The sequence below is a fragment of the Capricornis sumatraensis genome, chromosome 2 (assembly GCF_032405125.1).
Source record: "Capricornis sumatraensis isolate serow.1 chromosome 2, serow.2, whole genome shotgun sequence".
Lineage (NCBI taxonomy): Eukaryota > Metazoa > Chordata > Mammalia > Artiodactyla > Bovidae > Capricornis > Capricornis sumatraensis.
In genome coordinates, this window is record NC_091070.1 from 122641435 (window position 1) to 122655829 (window position 14395).

General features: G+C 42.6%; 5 non-coding genes across 5 annotated transcripts; 1 reads left to right on the forward strand and 4 right to left on the reverse strand.

The window, feature by feature from the left end:
• The first annotated feature begins 1189 nt into the window (after positions 1-1189).
• TRNAN-GUU (transfer RNA asparagine (anticodon GUU)) lies at positions 1190-1263 on the forward strand. The gene has a single exon. It is a non-coding gene; the product is annotated as a tRNA-Asn (tRNA).
• Positions 1264-8770: 7507 nt separating this feature from the next.
• TRNAK-CUU (transfer RNA lysine (anticodon CUU)) lies at positions 8771-8843 on the reverse strand. The gene has a single exon. It is a non-coding gene; the product is annotated as a tRNA-Lys (tRNA).
• A 1021-nt stretch (positions 8844-9864) lies between these two features.
• Positions 9865-9936, reverse strand: TRNAH-GUG (transfer RNA histidin (anticodon GUG)). Its single transcript has one exon. It is a non-coding gene; the product is annotated as a tRNA-His (tRNA).
• A 1022-nt stretch (positions 9937-10958) lies between these two features.
• On the reverse strand, positions 10959-11030 carry TRNAG-UCC (transfer RNA glycine (anticodon UCC)). Its single transcript has one exon. It is a non-coding gene; the product is annotated as a tRNA-Gly (tRNA).
• A 2315-nt stretch (positions 11031-13345) lies between these two features.
• On the reverse strand, positions 13346-13417 carry TRNAE-CUC (transfer RNA glutamic acid (anticodon CUC)). Its single transcript has one exon. It is a non-coding gene; the product is annotated as a tRNA-Glu (tRNA).
• Positions 13418-14395: the final 978 nt, after the last annotated feature.

Below are 14395 nucleotides of genomic sequence, written 5' to 3' on the forward strand. Positions count from 1 at the left end.
AGGTTTGGACTCCTCAGGGCGTGGTGGTCTTTAGCCAAGCATTTCAGAGAGGAACATCAGTCATTCCAATTCGAGAGCATACAACAGTAAACAATCGTGGTCAGCGCGGTGGCGGACAGAAAGGAGGCAGGGAAAGGGTAATCAAAGCGATCTAACCAAAATAGGCATTTTCCGTTTTCTTTTGGCCTTTTCCCTCAGTGGCCAGAGCACTAGCAGCGCGCTCTCCGTTTCTCCCCGGGCTGCCTCCACGCCCACTCGCTGTCTTCTGCTCTTCTTCAGCTTTCTCTGGTCGACCCTCCCCTCCCCTCAGGACGGACGACCCCAGACTGCGGCCGAGTCGCAGTCCACGGTGGGGAGCTCGCTTCGGTCCTAATGAGCACATGTCCAAAGTCAGGACCTTTGCCTTGTTCTTAATCAGCTCTGGGAACAAAAGCGCCTCCGGCTTGGAGAAACCTTTCCCGCCTTCCGTTTCCAGAGTTCCTCATAGGTCCAAAAGCTTAAGGACTTCCCTGGTGGCTCAGAGGTTAAAGCATCTGGGAGACCCGGGTTAAGCACACACTGAAATTCTTGGTTGCCCTAGGAACTTGAGGTAGTATGCATCCTTCACCCAGCATTTATGAGTGCCTACTAGGTGCGATGGACATGAGTTTGAGTAGGCTCCGGGAGTTGGTGATGGACAGGGAAGCCTGGCGTGCTGCAGTCCATGGGGTCGCAGAGTCGGACATGACTGAGCAACTGAACTGAACTGCTAGCTGCGAGGCCCTGCCCTGGAGGACCCGCTGCATCGCGAGCAATTCCGAGGTGCCTGCGGGTCGGAGTCCACAGCTGGAGGCACAGGGCGTGGGCAACGCAGTGGGGGCACAGCCGGTTCTTGTCCTTGGCACGGAGTGGTAACGTGGACGCCCTCAGCCCGGGAGGCTGCGGTAGTCACCTGGCGCAGAGAGGGCGTTGAGGTGGGGAGGAGCCGGTGGGGAAGGTTGTGGATCTGGCCTTCGGCTGTCAGAGCCCCTTAGCTGACTCCCAGAAGTTCTATCGATGTCCAAACGTGACCAGCGACACCAACTCTGGGCTTCGGGGTCTCGCGCACACCTCCGGTTTCCGAAGTATGGGAATATGAAGATAGTCACGGCGAGAGGCTGAAAAGCAGTTTCTGGGATCAGGATACAAATTTAGTGCACTAAGTTCCCGTGTCTCTGTAGCGCAATCGGTTAGCGCGTTCGGCTGTTAACCGAAAGGTTGGTGGTTCGAGCCCACCCAGGGACGTACCCTTTTACTTTGTTAAAGTCCTTTCTTGCAACTTCAGGTTATCTCCAAGGTCAGAGTCCGGGACAGATATAGTTCTTGGTGAGGGTCTTCTTCCCAGAGGCTTGCAGAAGGCCTGTACACTGAGAGAGGAAACTGCTGTCTCTTCTGTTTTTATAAGGATACTAATCCCAGCATTAGTGAGGGCTACACTCTCAGGAATTCATCTAAACCTAACTACCTGCCAAAGGCTCCATCTCCTAATACTGTTACACTGGGGAGTTAGTGCTTCAACTTGGGACATTCAGTGCAGGATAGGTGGTAACATAGACATTCCTCAAGTGTCTAAAATGCCTTCCTTCATAGTGACTTAATTGCACAGACTTAATAGTCACATGAGTGGGAGAGAAGTTGTCCTGTGTAGTTCTTTTATTTTTTCTTCCTGGAGAGATTGTGTGTGTGTGTTTATACACAGAAAATCAAGGAATTATAGACAGGTACATATACTGAGAAAATTCTCGCCTCCACTACTCATTTCCAAAGGCCAGGCCAAATACCAACCTGATGGTTATCAATAAACAAATTTATTTTTAATAAAGTCAACAGCTTGACTTTATGATTTTTATAACAAAATAGTCACCTACTTTATAAATATATATATTAAAAACCTTGGGCAAGCCAGGCTATATTCACCTGCTGTAACTCAAACTTGACTACAGGATTCTGAAGCCAAAAGGCCAGCCATGACTGGCCAATTTCTATGACTTCTTAAAGCATTGGGATCTAGAAATTCCACAGAATTTTCTTTTGGTTCTTTCTCCCCTTGTTTGCTTGTCTGATTTGAGCTAGAAGCTCACAGATAATTAATTTAACAAATAAAAATGAAAAGAAAAAATCTAAAACCTCTACATTTTGAAATTTCAGTTGCATTACCAGTATTTTTGTGGAAAAGAGAATCTAGCTATGGTATTAAAAACAGTCAGTTAAAAGTATACATACATACATATCTCCAGTCCAGATATCATACAGGTCTAAAAACAACAAATAAATATTCTCAAATAAATGAAAGAATTCAGGAAATTAAAAGAAACCTTCTTTGAAAAACCTGTTTGATACCAAAATGCAGCTAATGAGATGCTTTCACAATTAAAAATCTCAGGACTAGAACTGTACAACACAAAGCATGAACCCAGTGGAAACCATTAACATTAATAATAATGAATTAATATTGGTTGATCAATTGTAACAAATGTACCACACCAGTGCAAGAAGTTAATAACAGGGGAAGCAGTGCAGGTGGAGGAGAGAGAGCACATGGGACTATTTATTTTTAATCTCAAGAATGGAAAGACCGTATTTGCTGGGTATTATGCATTTGTTCCTACAGATATATTCTCATCATTAGCCACCCTATTATACACCCCAGAAAGAGTCTTCTTGAACTGTGCAGAAAGACTGCCCATTGCTTCTTGTTGGCTACAGCCAATGGGATGTACTGACTGGGAATGGGGAGGGTGGGAGGAATATGAAGTCAGTGTGATTGTTTCCTGCAGGTTGGCAGTAGTTGTGTTCTTGGCCACTCCCCAGGACAGTTGCTGTTCGGTGTCACTATACTATAGTTACAGCTTTACCTACAACTATTGCTTTCCCAGGTTCTAGAAACAGCTCTCGCCCCTTGGCCAATCAGGCCTAGTAACTGCTTTTCACTATAGCTAGCCCTAAGATGTTGCACCATCTATTTAGTGACTGCATCCCCTTCTTAGAGCCCAAGAATCCTGAGTTGGGAGGTCCCAAGAAACCCTCTTACTCCTCAGCAGGTCTGGGTTTCAGAGGGCCTCAGGGAATATGCCCACCCCACTCCAGTACTCTTGCCTGGAAAATCCCATGGCCAGAGGAGCCTGGTAGGCTGCAGTCCACGGGGTCGCAAAGAGTCAGATACGACTGAGCGACTTCACTTTCACTTTTCACTTTCACTTTTCACTTTCATGCATTGGAGAAGGAAATGGCAACCCACTCCAGTGTTCTTGCCTGGAGAATCCCAGGGACGGCGAAGCCTGGTGGGCTGCTGTCTATGGGGTCGCACAGAGTCGGACACGACTGAAGTGATGCAGCAGCAGCAGCAGCAGCAGCAGGGAATATGCCACAAAGTTATCTGAGAGCTCATTTCATCTGTTCAGCTCATTAGCAGAAGAACAATTACAACTTTCTTCCTTCAGAAAATACCCCTAATAAAACTTCTACTGTCTTTGAGGGAAATTTTTTTTTTCTAAGAATGACATAAAACTCACAATCCCTAGGGAAAGAAAAAAACCCCAATACATTTACCTACATAAAAGGTTTAAGAATTTGTTCAGCTAAAAAACGGCTTCCCTGATAGCTCAGTAGGTAAAGAATCTGGCTGCAATGCAGGAGATCCCAATTCAATTCCTGGGTCAGGAAGATCCCCTGGAGAAGGGAAAGGATACCAACTTCAGTATTCTGGCCTGGAGAATTCCATGGACTGAGTTGGACAGATCTGAGCCACTTTCACAGGTACATATGTACCTTAAAAAAAAAAAAAAAAAGGTAAATGAAGCACTCAACATCTGGCAAAGCCAAGGCCTGGGTGATTCAGCCTGTAAAGATATAAGTCACTTTTATTATTATTGTCATTATTTTTTAATTTTTTACTGTGCTTGGTCTTTGTTGCTGCACAGGCTTTTCTCTAGTTGAGGTACATGGCCTTCTCATTGCAATGACAAGCCACTTTTAGATTCAGACGGTTTATTACTTACATATACAGCAAAAGGAAGAGCAGTTGAAGGTATAGACTTCACAACTCCTCATCTTCAACATCCAAAGAGATGTCACTGAAACAAAAGGGGTCAGTGACTGTAATGCAAGTTGTGGGATACCCTGTTATTGAGGAGTTAATTCTAGACTGCAGCTAAGAGTTTTACAGTCTGCAGCTCTCCTCAGAGAAGGAGTGAGGAGGTAAGCAGAATGCCTTAAGTGTGATTAGAAGTTGCAAGGCAATGAAAAACTGTCCCAGGGTAGACAGGGAGGGGAATAGAAACTGTCTCCTGGCTGCTCTTTACAAGCCTCCCATCCTCCCTGTTTGGGGACAATCACAAGGTGCTTTGCCTTGTGATAAGTTTCACAATAGTTTCACTTCAAGTCTTCGCTTGTGTGGCCTGTGCAAATACATAGAAGGTCACCTGGGTACCACAGCAGAACTGTTCCTCTACAATATTCAAAAGACAACAAATTGGTAAAACATTTGAAACATTACAACATATGAAAAGTTTTTTATTTAGTATTTATTTTTAGCAAGCTTATATATGCACATAGTTTAGAAAGTCAAATACTCACAAACCTGGTAATGAAAACCGACAGTCCCCTGAAACTCTCTGCCATTTCTTGCTCCCTAGAAGTAACTACTTTAAATTCTTTTAATCAGTGATTGGTTATTAATCTGTTTCTATAAATAAATATTGTTAATTCTTGATTTTCTAGTTTTAGGCACTTTATCTCTCCTTTACATACTCCCACTACACTTAGCACTACACACATGTATATACATTTTTCACTTTTCCATTTTCCCAATTGTGATGGTTAATTTTATGTGTCAGTCTGGCTAGGCCATGGTACCCAGATACTGGGGTCAAATATTAATCCAGATGTTCCTTTGAAGGTATTTTTTAGATGAGATTAACATTTAAGTCAGTAGACTGAGTAAAGCAGATTATCCTCCAAAATGTGAGTAGGCCTCATCCAAGCCATTGAAGGCCCTAAGAGAAAAAGACTTAGATCCCCAGAAGAAGGAAGAATACTGCCTCTAGACTCTGTTTTCAGGTGAGAGTTACAACATCGATTCTTCCCTGGGTCTCCAGCCTGTTGGCCTACCCTGAAGAGTTTTAGATTTACCACCCTCCACAACAACATCTCTGTATACAAACTAAATTTCTATATACACATGTGTATATCTTCTATTGGTTCTGTTTCTCTGGGAAACCCTAATATATCAATATGCTTATGTCATAATTTTGAGAGATTAATGATTATCATTTTTACTATACAAACTATTAACAGAAAATTTAATGTGATCACTTTTTGAATATATTTTTCCCTTGGCAGTAACAATTACATTGCTTTTCCATTTGCTTAATTTTCCATGTATTTATTATTGAATTATAAGCAATTTCTGTAAGTCTTCTCTCAAGAGCTTTCTCATTCTTTTCTACAGCTATATTTAATTGTGTGGTTGTATTGCCATTTATTTAGTCACCCCCAAACTGATGGACCTTTGGAGAATTTCCGATTTTTTAGTTAATAAAAAGTGTTTCTTGAATAACTTTGTACACAATTTCACACTTGTATAGGATAAACTTCTAAATGTGGATTGCTGAAATAAAAAAAAGTTTTTATATTGGTCAAAAAGCACCCTGTAGAACTTGTACCAATTTACCCTCTTGTTAACAATGTTTATTCACTCTCCAACATATTAAACTTCAAAAAATTTACCATTTCTTATAGCTGAAAATTTATTTCAAGTTAGTTTTAAATTGCACTACTTTTGTTAATAGCAATGTTGAATGTTAAGTATCGTCTCATATGGGCAATAGCCTTTTATATTTTCTATTCTTTATATGTTTGCTATTTTTATGGGGTTATTGGTTTATTTCTTGTTGGCTTATAGTTCTGTAAATATTAGGGAAATTAGTCTTTTGTACATGATGTGTGTTCTAAGAATGTAGATGTCCAGCATGGTATGATACATTTGATGCAGCCACAGGAAGGGAGGAGAACCAGAAGAGAAGGTTATTATATTCACAGGTCCCAGAGTGGGGTCACCGCTGGCAAGTGCAGGGCCATGCAGAAGCCCAATCGGTAGGGTGTTCAATTGAACAAGTGGGGAGCAGTGAGAGCCAGGGCCTGTGGGCTGCAGCCTTCACTGGGGTCCTGAGTGGAATCTAAAGAAAGCAACCCAAGATGGAGAAAGAGAGGAAGGAAAGAGGAAGAGGGAGCAGCAGGGAGTCAGGGAAGTGGAGGGAGGAGGGGAAAGTTAGAGTCCCGTTTGGGTTGCTTTTCAAGGGGTTTCAGTTGTTTTTGTGTGTGCGTTCACAAGGGGCCTGTGAGAAGGATGCTGATACACCGAAGCATTAACTCAAAATGGAGGGGTTTTAACACAATATGAGTTGCAAATACTTCCCCAAATTGTCGTTTGTCTTTTGACTTTTCTTATGGAGATTCCATTCATTTATATAGTGAAATTCATCAATATTTTCTCTCAGTACTGAGTTTGTGTAATAGAACAGCCTTTTCCACACACACACCAAGAAAACAAAATAATTTTCATGTTTCTTGTAAGAATTTTATGTTCCTTTTCATTTTTATTTTAAATCTTTGATCAATTTGGAATTTACTTTTATGTAAAGGATGTCACTGGGCTTCCTTGGTGTGGCTCAGTGGTAAAGACTCTGCCTGTGATGCAGGAGATGCGGTTTCCTTCCTGGGTCAGGAAGATCCCCGAGAGGGGGCCACAGCAACCCGCTCCAGTATTCTTGCCTGGAGAGTTCCATGGACAGAGGAGCCTGGCAGGGTACAGTCCATGGGGTCTCAAAGAGTCTGACAAGACTAAGCGACTGAACACTCAAAGGGTATGATATTCATTGACTGTAATTTTTTTCTCAGACAGCTACCTAGTTATTAAAAACATGCTCATTAGAATTATTGATTTGAGTCCCTCTTTCTACTATATTACATTTCTTTATGTATTTTGGTCTATTTTTGGACTTTATGCTGTCCTATTGATTGCTGTTTCATTCATACAAGATATTTTATAACTTTAATCATTATAATTTTGGCATTTTAATATTTCATAGGGTTAGTCCGTCCTCATTCCTCTTTCTAAAAAAGAATTTCCCTGACAGTTACTGCTTGTTATTTTTCCATTTAAACTTTAGGATTATATGTTATCCGGTTTGAATTTTTAAAAAATTTCTTGACATTTTAATGAAAACTGTTAAATTCAGACACCAGGTTAAGGAGAGGTGTTCTTTTTGATGTTGAGTATCCTACCCAAGAACATGGTACATCTTGGTTGATAGGAAAGGAAGTTGCTCTAATACAGCTGTTCCTGAAATTGAGCATTTATCCAAATCACCTGGTGAGTCTGTCCGTTGGGCCCACCTCAAGAGTTTCTGAATCTGTAGGTCTGAGGTAGGGCTTGAGGATTTGCATTTCTCAAAAGTTTCCAGATGATTTTGGTGATGCTTGTCTTGACACAATACCTTGAGAACTGGCTACTGTATTGATGATTTTGGAGACGGTTCCATATATAATGGAGACTAAACATTTACAAACTTAAAAAAAAAGTAGGACTGGCCAATGATCCTTCTGGAGAAGTGGGAAGATCTGTATGACGAATTAAGAGGGAATCTCCTCATTGTGGTGGAGAAGCCTGATTACTGGTGCCAAAGTCGGCTTCCACTCACCTTGAAAACACGGACTTTACTCACACCACCCATCACAACACTGAATGGGAGATTTAACAGGGACAATGTAAACAACTTCGGGCCTTCCGGCTAGAGCAAAATTCGATCCATAGTTAACTCAAAATGACCGATCAATAGCCAATTCAAAAAGCTTGAGTACAGCGTTCCAGAGAGACCGGATATGCTCATCCACTGACAGCACTGCCATCTGCCCATCTGCCCCGCTCCAGGCCTTCACCCTTGCTCCTCCCGATCCATTCCCCCTTTCTTGGTTTTTCCGCGTCCCTCCTTCTCAGCGTCTTTTCCCTCTCCTCTTTTTCTTTTGGAGATCAGTCCTTTGAGGCTGATGGACGTTTCAAAACCCAGAAAGCAAAGGCACGTTGCTTAGCACCTAACGGCGAACATTTTAACTACCTAAGAAGGCACTTCAAAACCTCATCCAAAATTTCCCAGTGAATCAGAGAGAACGAAAGTGTTTCCGTTTGGTCGTGTCCTAAGACAGTGCAGGCCCCAACTTTTTGACACCAGGAAGTAGGTTCGTGGAAGACAGCTGGGGTGGGGGTGAGGGTGAGGGGGGTGCGGGGTGCGGGGATGGTGTTCGGGAGGTAATAGGAAGGATGGGGAGCGATGGGGAACAGCCGATGAAGCTCACCTCCTGCAGTGCAGCCCGGTTCGTAACAGGCAGCGGACCGCTAGTGGTCCACGACCCGAGGGTTGGGGACCCCTATCTTAAGACGTCTTCTAGGTGGGGCAAGTCGAAACAGAACAAAGGGGGAGCTCCGCGGGCCCCGGATTCGATCCTCGGAGGAACCTGGTTCCAGGGAGCCGTGGATCAGGGACTCCCTGGTCTCAACCTGAGATGCCGGAACCGGTAGCCCAGATTCCTCTTTTTGCTGAAATTTGAGCAAATAGAGGCGATTTCTGGAATAGTTTACTGAAGTTTGAAACAGCAGTGACAACAATAGTTATTTAGAAGTTGCTGGTTCAGTTGGCAGCGAATAAAGGAAGATTTAATACAACCGAAGGTGGGTAGGAAAAACAAAAGTTTGGGCCGCCCAACGTGGGGCTCGAACCCACGACCCTGAGATTAAGAGTCTCATGCTCTACCGACTGAGCTAGCCGGGCACCGTGCAAGCAGCCTTTCGTACACAAGTATAGTTTCCTTCAAAGGCCTACTTGCACCGTCAAAGATATACGCAACTTAATTTGAAAGAATTCTCGGGCTTTAGGATTTTCTAAATGCACTAGAAGCCTTTGCCACCAAAAAACTCGACGCTTCGATAGTGACGGGACTGCGCGGGGCCAAGGGGGCTTGCCGAGGACCCAGGAATCCCGAATCCTGAAACCCTGACGTTCCTTCAGATTCCTTTTAGACCGGTTTTGAGACCTTTTGGTTAGCAAATTCCTTTGAGAACCCGGTGTCTGGGACCCGGAATACTGAAGAGGAGGCGAAAAAGCGCGAGGGAAAAGGGGTGTCAAGCGCAAACTGCCGCAGGGACTAGGAGGGGCGCGGGAACCTGCTCTCGCGAAATCTTGGTGTTGAGCCTCCTGCTTCCTTCCGGGTCCGAAACCCTTTTCCCGGTTCAGCCATTAGGATCAGGGGGTGAGGTGGAGGTGGAGCTGACGGAGGCGTCTCTCGGAAAATAGGTCCAATTCACTATTCATTTGGGGCACGATTTTGTTTTTGAATACTAAACTTCGTGTGACCTGAGTAAAAGACCATATTCATTACGTGTAAAAGCCCCACTGAGATTTCAAGTCAGATGGAATTCAGAGCCTCAGGCGTGGGCGCTCATGGGAGATTTCACTCCATTCTCCGAAACGTTCATTTCTCCAACTTCTGGAAGAGGCGCTGAGTTCCCGAGTCACCCGCGAAAAGCTGTCTCCTCTGCTCAGGTGAAGGCAGGCTTTTCTCGCAGCTCCGAGGCGCTGCACATCGCCCTGAAGTGCCTCTGCCGGGGCTGGTCAGGTTCCCCTAGGTCGATGAGCCGCAGAGTGAGCTCCACGGAGTGAGACAGTTATTCGTCTAATCCATAGACTGCATATTCTGCGGTGCAGTCTTGAGCAAAAGTGGATTAAAAACTTTTTTTTTTAATCGCTAAAAGTTTCCGAAAAACAAAGGCTGCTAACGCGAATTACAGTCATGTGCCGTGACTCGGATTCGAACCGAGGTTGCTGCGGCCACAACGCAGAGTACTAACCACTATACGATCACGGCGTGCTACCTTCGCGGCGGCGCAGTGCGGCTGGATTTAATATCCTTTGAAATAGGATTGTCTTACTGTAGCTTTCTTTGCCTAGTTGGCGCTATTCGCACAGAAAATTCCAAATGTTTCCACTAACAACTTCGAAGCCAGATCTGACACCCGAATCTGGGTCCGAGAATCCCGCGGTGCCGGCACCAATATCACCCCCTCTGCTGGACGGCGCCGCACGGTCGAGATCTGAGAGGTCTGTCGCCTGCAGCCGGGGGACCGCGTCCCCAGTCGCCTTCCTCAGACCACTTCTCTCTTTCCCCTTCAAATATTCAAGGCGTTCGGCCTAGGTAACCAGAGCATTTGCCTATTTACACCTCCACCTGGTACCCTGGAGCTGATATTTCTGTTTCCTGAATGTTGGAACCGAAAGAGAAGCGGAGCTTGTGAGTTGCGTTCAGTTCAGTTCAGTCGCTCAGTCGTGTCCGACTCTGCGACCCCATGAATCGCAGCACGCCAGGCCTCCCTGTTCATCACCAACTCCCGGAGTTCACTCAGACTCACGTCCATCGAGTCAGTAATGCCATCCAGCCATCTCATCCTCGGTCGTCCCCTTCTCCTCCTGCCCCCAATCCCTCCCAGCATCAGTCTTTTCCAATGAACGGCTTTGAGATCCCTTTATTTTTTTCTTGCTTCCCTCACCGTTCCTTGGCGCCCGCTCTCAGAAACTAAAGACTCTTGGGCTGACTCTTCAGTAAATCTAAGCCGCCTCGGAGTATTCAGAAAAACAAATCAAACCAGCCTCCTTTACAGACATTACCTAAAGGCCCCCCAGAGGACGATTATCGTAAACTGGTGCGAAGCAAGAGGCCAAACCCAGCAGATAGGCTTGGCTTGGTAGCTGCAAGAAAACTGGAGCTTCACTTTCGCTAGAATCTCCCTGAAGGCTTAGAGTTTGAGGACAAATGGGTGGTCAAAAGATCTTTCTCCTTGCATTTGGCCTTCACAAGGTTTGTGCAGATAAAGCAGATAAAAGGGCTGCTGTTGCGTTGGCCGGGAATCGAACCCGGGTCAACTGCTTGGAAGGCAGCTATGCTCACCACTATACCACCAACGCATACAGAAAACAAACCTGGTTTACTTCACTATAACGGGTTGATTATTTTGGTCTGTTTCATGTTTAGGGACTTATGTTGAGAAATATGCAACACAAAGCCAAAGGATGAAAAGTAAAAGAAGACCTCTAGGATTTCTTCTGTGAGCATATTAAAAATTTTGTGGTAGTTTTTTAGTTGTTTCAGAGGTTTAAGGAAAATCGATTTAGCTTATTTATCTTTTGAACCATGCCTCTGATATCCAGCGGACAAGTTCAGGCCTTAATGTGGGTGTTATCTCTGTACATATATTGTTAAGCTTTTCAGACTGCTTCCTTAGCACAAAGGCATAGAGGTAAAGTTGCCACTGAAAAGCTACATTTTTAGAATTTGGATACATATTGCCAAATTGCTGTGTGGCGAAACCTCACCCAAAGTGTATTACCAAATTACATCAGTCAATTAGATATCATCTTTCTTTTTATTTTTACGAAGGTGTAACATAAAAATTTGGAGTCTCATTTTAACTTGTATTTACTGTACTACTACTGAAGTTGATCATTTTTCATAAACTTTACTAATTATTTGTATTAGTTTTGAGAAAAAAATCATACACTTGGTTGATTTTTTCTATTGGGTATTTGTATTATATGTATATTACTGACATGCTAGTTTGCCATTTGTCTTTTAATATTATTTATAGGATTTCAGATGGGCAGTTGTCTGTTTCTATATAGTTTTAACTGTCAGTTTTACTTTCTATGTTTGTTTTTATCTTGAAAAAGTCTTCTCCAGCCCAATAAGATAATTGTCCACTATTTTTGTTTCAGTTCTTATATTTAATTATTTAATCCATATAATACATGAAATTGTAATTCCACTTCCATGAATTTATCAGAAAGCAGTATCCAAGGACAGACAAATATGTATTCACACAGATGTTCATTAAAGTGTTATTTGTAAAGCCAAAATTTTAAGGATAAAAATCTAAAAGTCCAGAAACACAATTGATCAAATTCATTTTGATGAAAACCCAGATGAGCTTTTTTAAAAAAATAATATATTTATATTGTACATTGCTGGTGGGAGTATAAATTGATAGGACCTCGAAGGAGGGCATATTGGCACTACCCATTCATAAATGCACATATCTTTTGAACCAGCATTTCAGTTCTTAGACATTTATTTTACACATGTACAAAATGACTGGAGAAGGAAATGGCAACTCACTCCAGTATTCTTGCCTGGAGAATCCCATGGACAGAGGAGCCTGTTAGGCCTCAGTCCATGGGGTCGCAAGAGTCAGACACGACTTAGCCACTAATGAGGACAAAATGACATGTAGAAGACTATTTTTATGGCCACAAGGGATTAGAATAACATCCTAAGTGGAGAAGGCAATGGCACCCCACTCCAGTACTCTTGCCTGGAAAATCCCATGGACAGAGGAGCCTGGTGGGCCGCACTCCATGGGGTCTCTAAGAGTCAGACACGACTGAGCAATTTCACTTTCACTTTTCACTCTCATGCATTGGAGAAGGAAATGGAAACCCGCTCCAGTGTTCTTGCCTAGAGAATCCCAGGGACAGGGGAGCCTGGTGGGCTGCTGGCTATGGGGTCGCACAGAGTCCGACACGACTGAAGTGACTTAGCAGCAGCAGCAGCTAAGTGTCATCAATAGGAAGCTGGTTCAATTAATTATGGAGTATCAATACAATGGAATACTATGTACCGTAGAAAAGAATAAGGAAGGTCTTCATGTGTAATCTGGAACTATTTTTTAAAATATATGTTAAGTGAAAAAGGCAAAGTTCAGAAAAGTGTGCATGGATTGCTATCATGTGTGTAAGAAAGAGGAATGTATTTAGATATATGTATGTATGCATGTACTTGCATTTAGAATAAATTTATTTTTTATATTTATAGTATACTTATAATTACAAAACTTACTATTGACTGCCTTATTAGAAGAAAACTAGAAGGCAGAGGTGAAAATTAGGTTTAATAGCTATGCCCTTTTGGATATTTGAATCCTAAACCATGTGACTATATTACCTTTACAGAAATTAAATAAATTGAAAGAAAATATGATTTTGCTTAAGCATATTTATTTCCACTGAAAAGTGTTAGAAATATATTAACTTTAAAAAGTTTGTAATAAAACAGTATGTAGAGCATTATTCTATCTTGTATTTCAAAAACGGGTAGAAGCCATTTTTTATGTTCTTCTCTATTTCCTATGTTTCAGCTAAGGTCACCCATGGGGGAACTGAGTAGAAGAAACGAAGTTAATCATTAAAAGTATTCAGTAGAATAGTTCAGGAGAGAAAACAAACACTTCCCTGACCGGGAATCGAACCCGGGCCGCGGCGGTGAGAGCGCCGAATCCTAACCACTAGACCACCAGGGACGACAGCTGATTACTACGGATATGAGTATATGAGGCTATTTCAATGTGTGTCTCTGCTTACCCATTCTGTGACGTGTGTTTTTTCAGCTATCTAGATTTTGAAACTCTTCACTACTGAGCCCTCCCCCCACCGAAACTACTTTTTCCTCGTAAAAAACTACTTTTTTTTTTTTTTTTTCTAGAAGGAGAAAACCCTGAAAAGAACGCCCCAGCTTGGCTCCCAGAGCTAAGTGAGGATCGTATGCACACTATCGCAATGTCCAAAATTAAAGACAAATGTCCGGAGAAAAGACCTAAAGACTAATAGGAAACTCGGCTTCCCGTGTTTGCAGTATTTCCTGAATTGCGATCAGCGGAAACGTGAAAGCCCCTAGCTGGGCTCTCCCAGGAATCTTTCCTTAAGGAATATAGAGGTCCTATAGCAGGTTTTGGTTTTGTTTTTTTTTTTAATCGCTTGTGAATTTAGGCCAAACTCTGTTGACCAAAGCGAACATTACAGACAAGTAAAAGTGATTCAGCCTATGGGTGGTTGGTTGTCAGCAGGATCTGAGCATAATTCGCTTGTGGGAGACTAAGAGAAGACGTTTGGAGCTTCAGAAATTTCAAATATGAAGAAGGAAGAAAGGGAGAGAGGAGAAAGAAAAGAAAACTGGAGTGCATACCTAGACTGAAGGAATCTTAAAAACCATACCCCTCAATGTATGCAAATTAGCTTTATAGGAGACAGAAAGCAAATATGGCAAAATGTTAATGAATCTTGGTGAAGGGTAATTGAAATTTTATTATTTTAAATTTTCGTACGTTTGATATTTTTCCAAAATAAAAATTTGAGAAAACCAAAAATGAAAGAGACAATCAAGTCTCCTCTCAGATATTTTTTGGTCCGAAGACTGCACTGTGATTAATTCTCTGCACATAAGTTCAAATATAAAGTTTAAAAACAACCTCCACAATTTAAGATCAGAAAACACTTTTGAT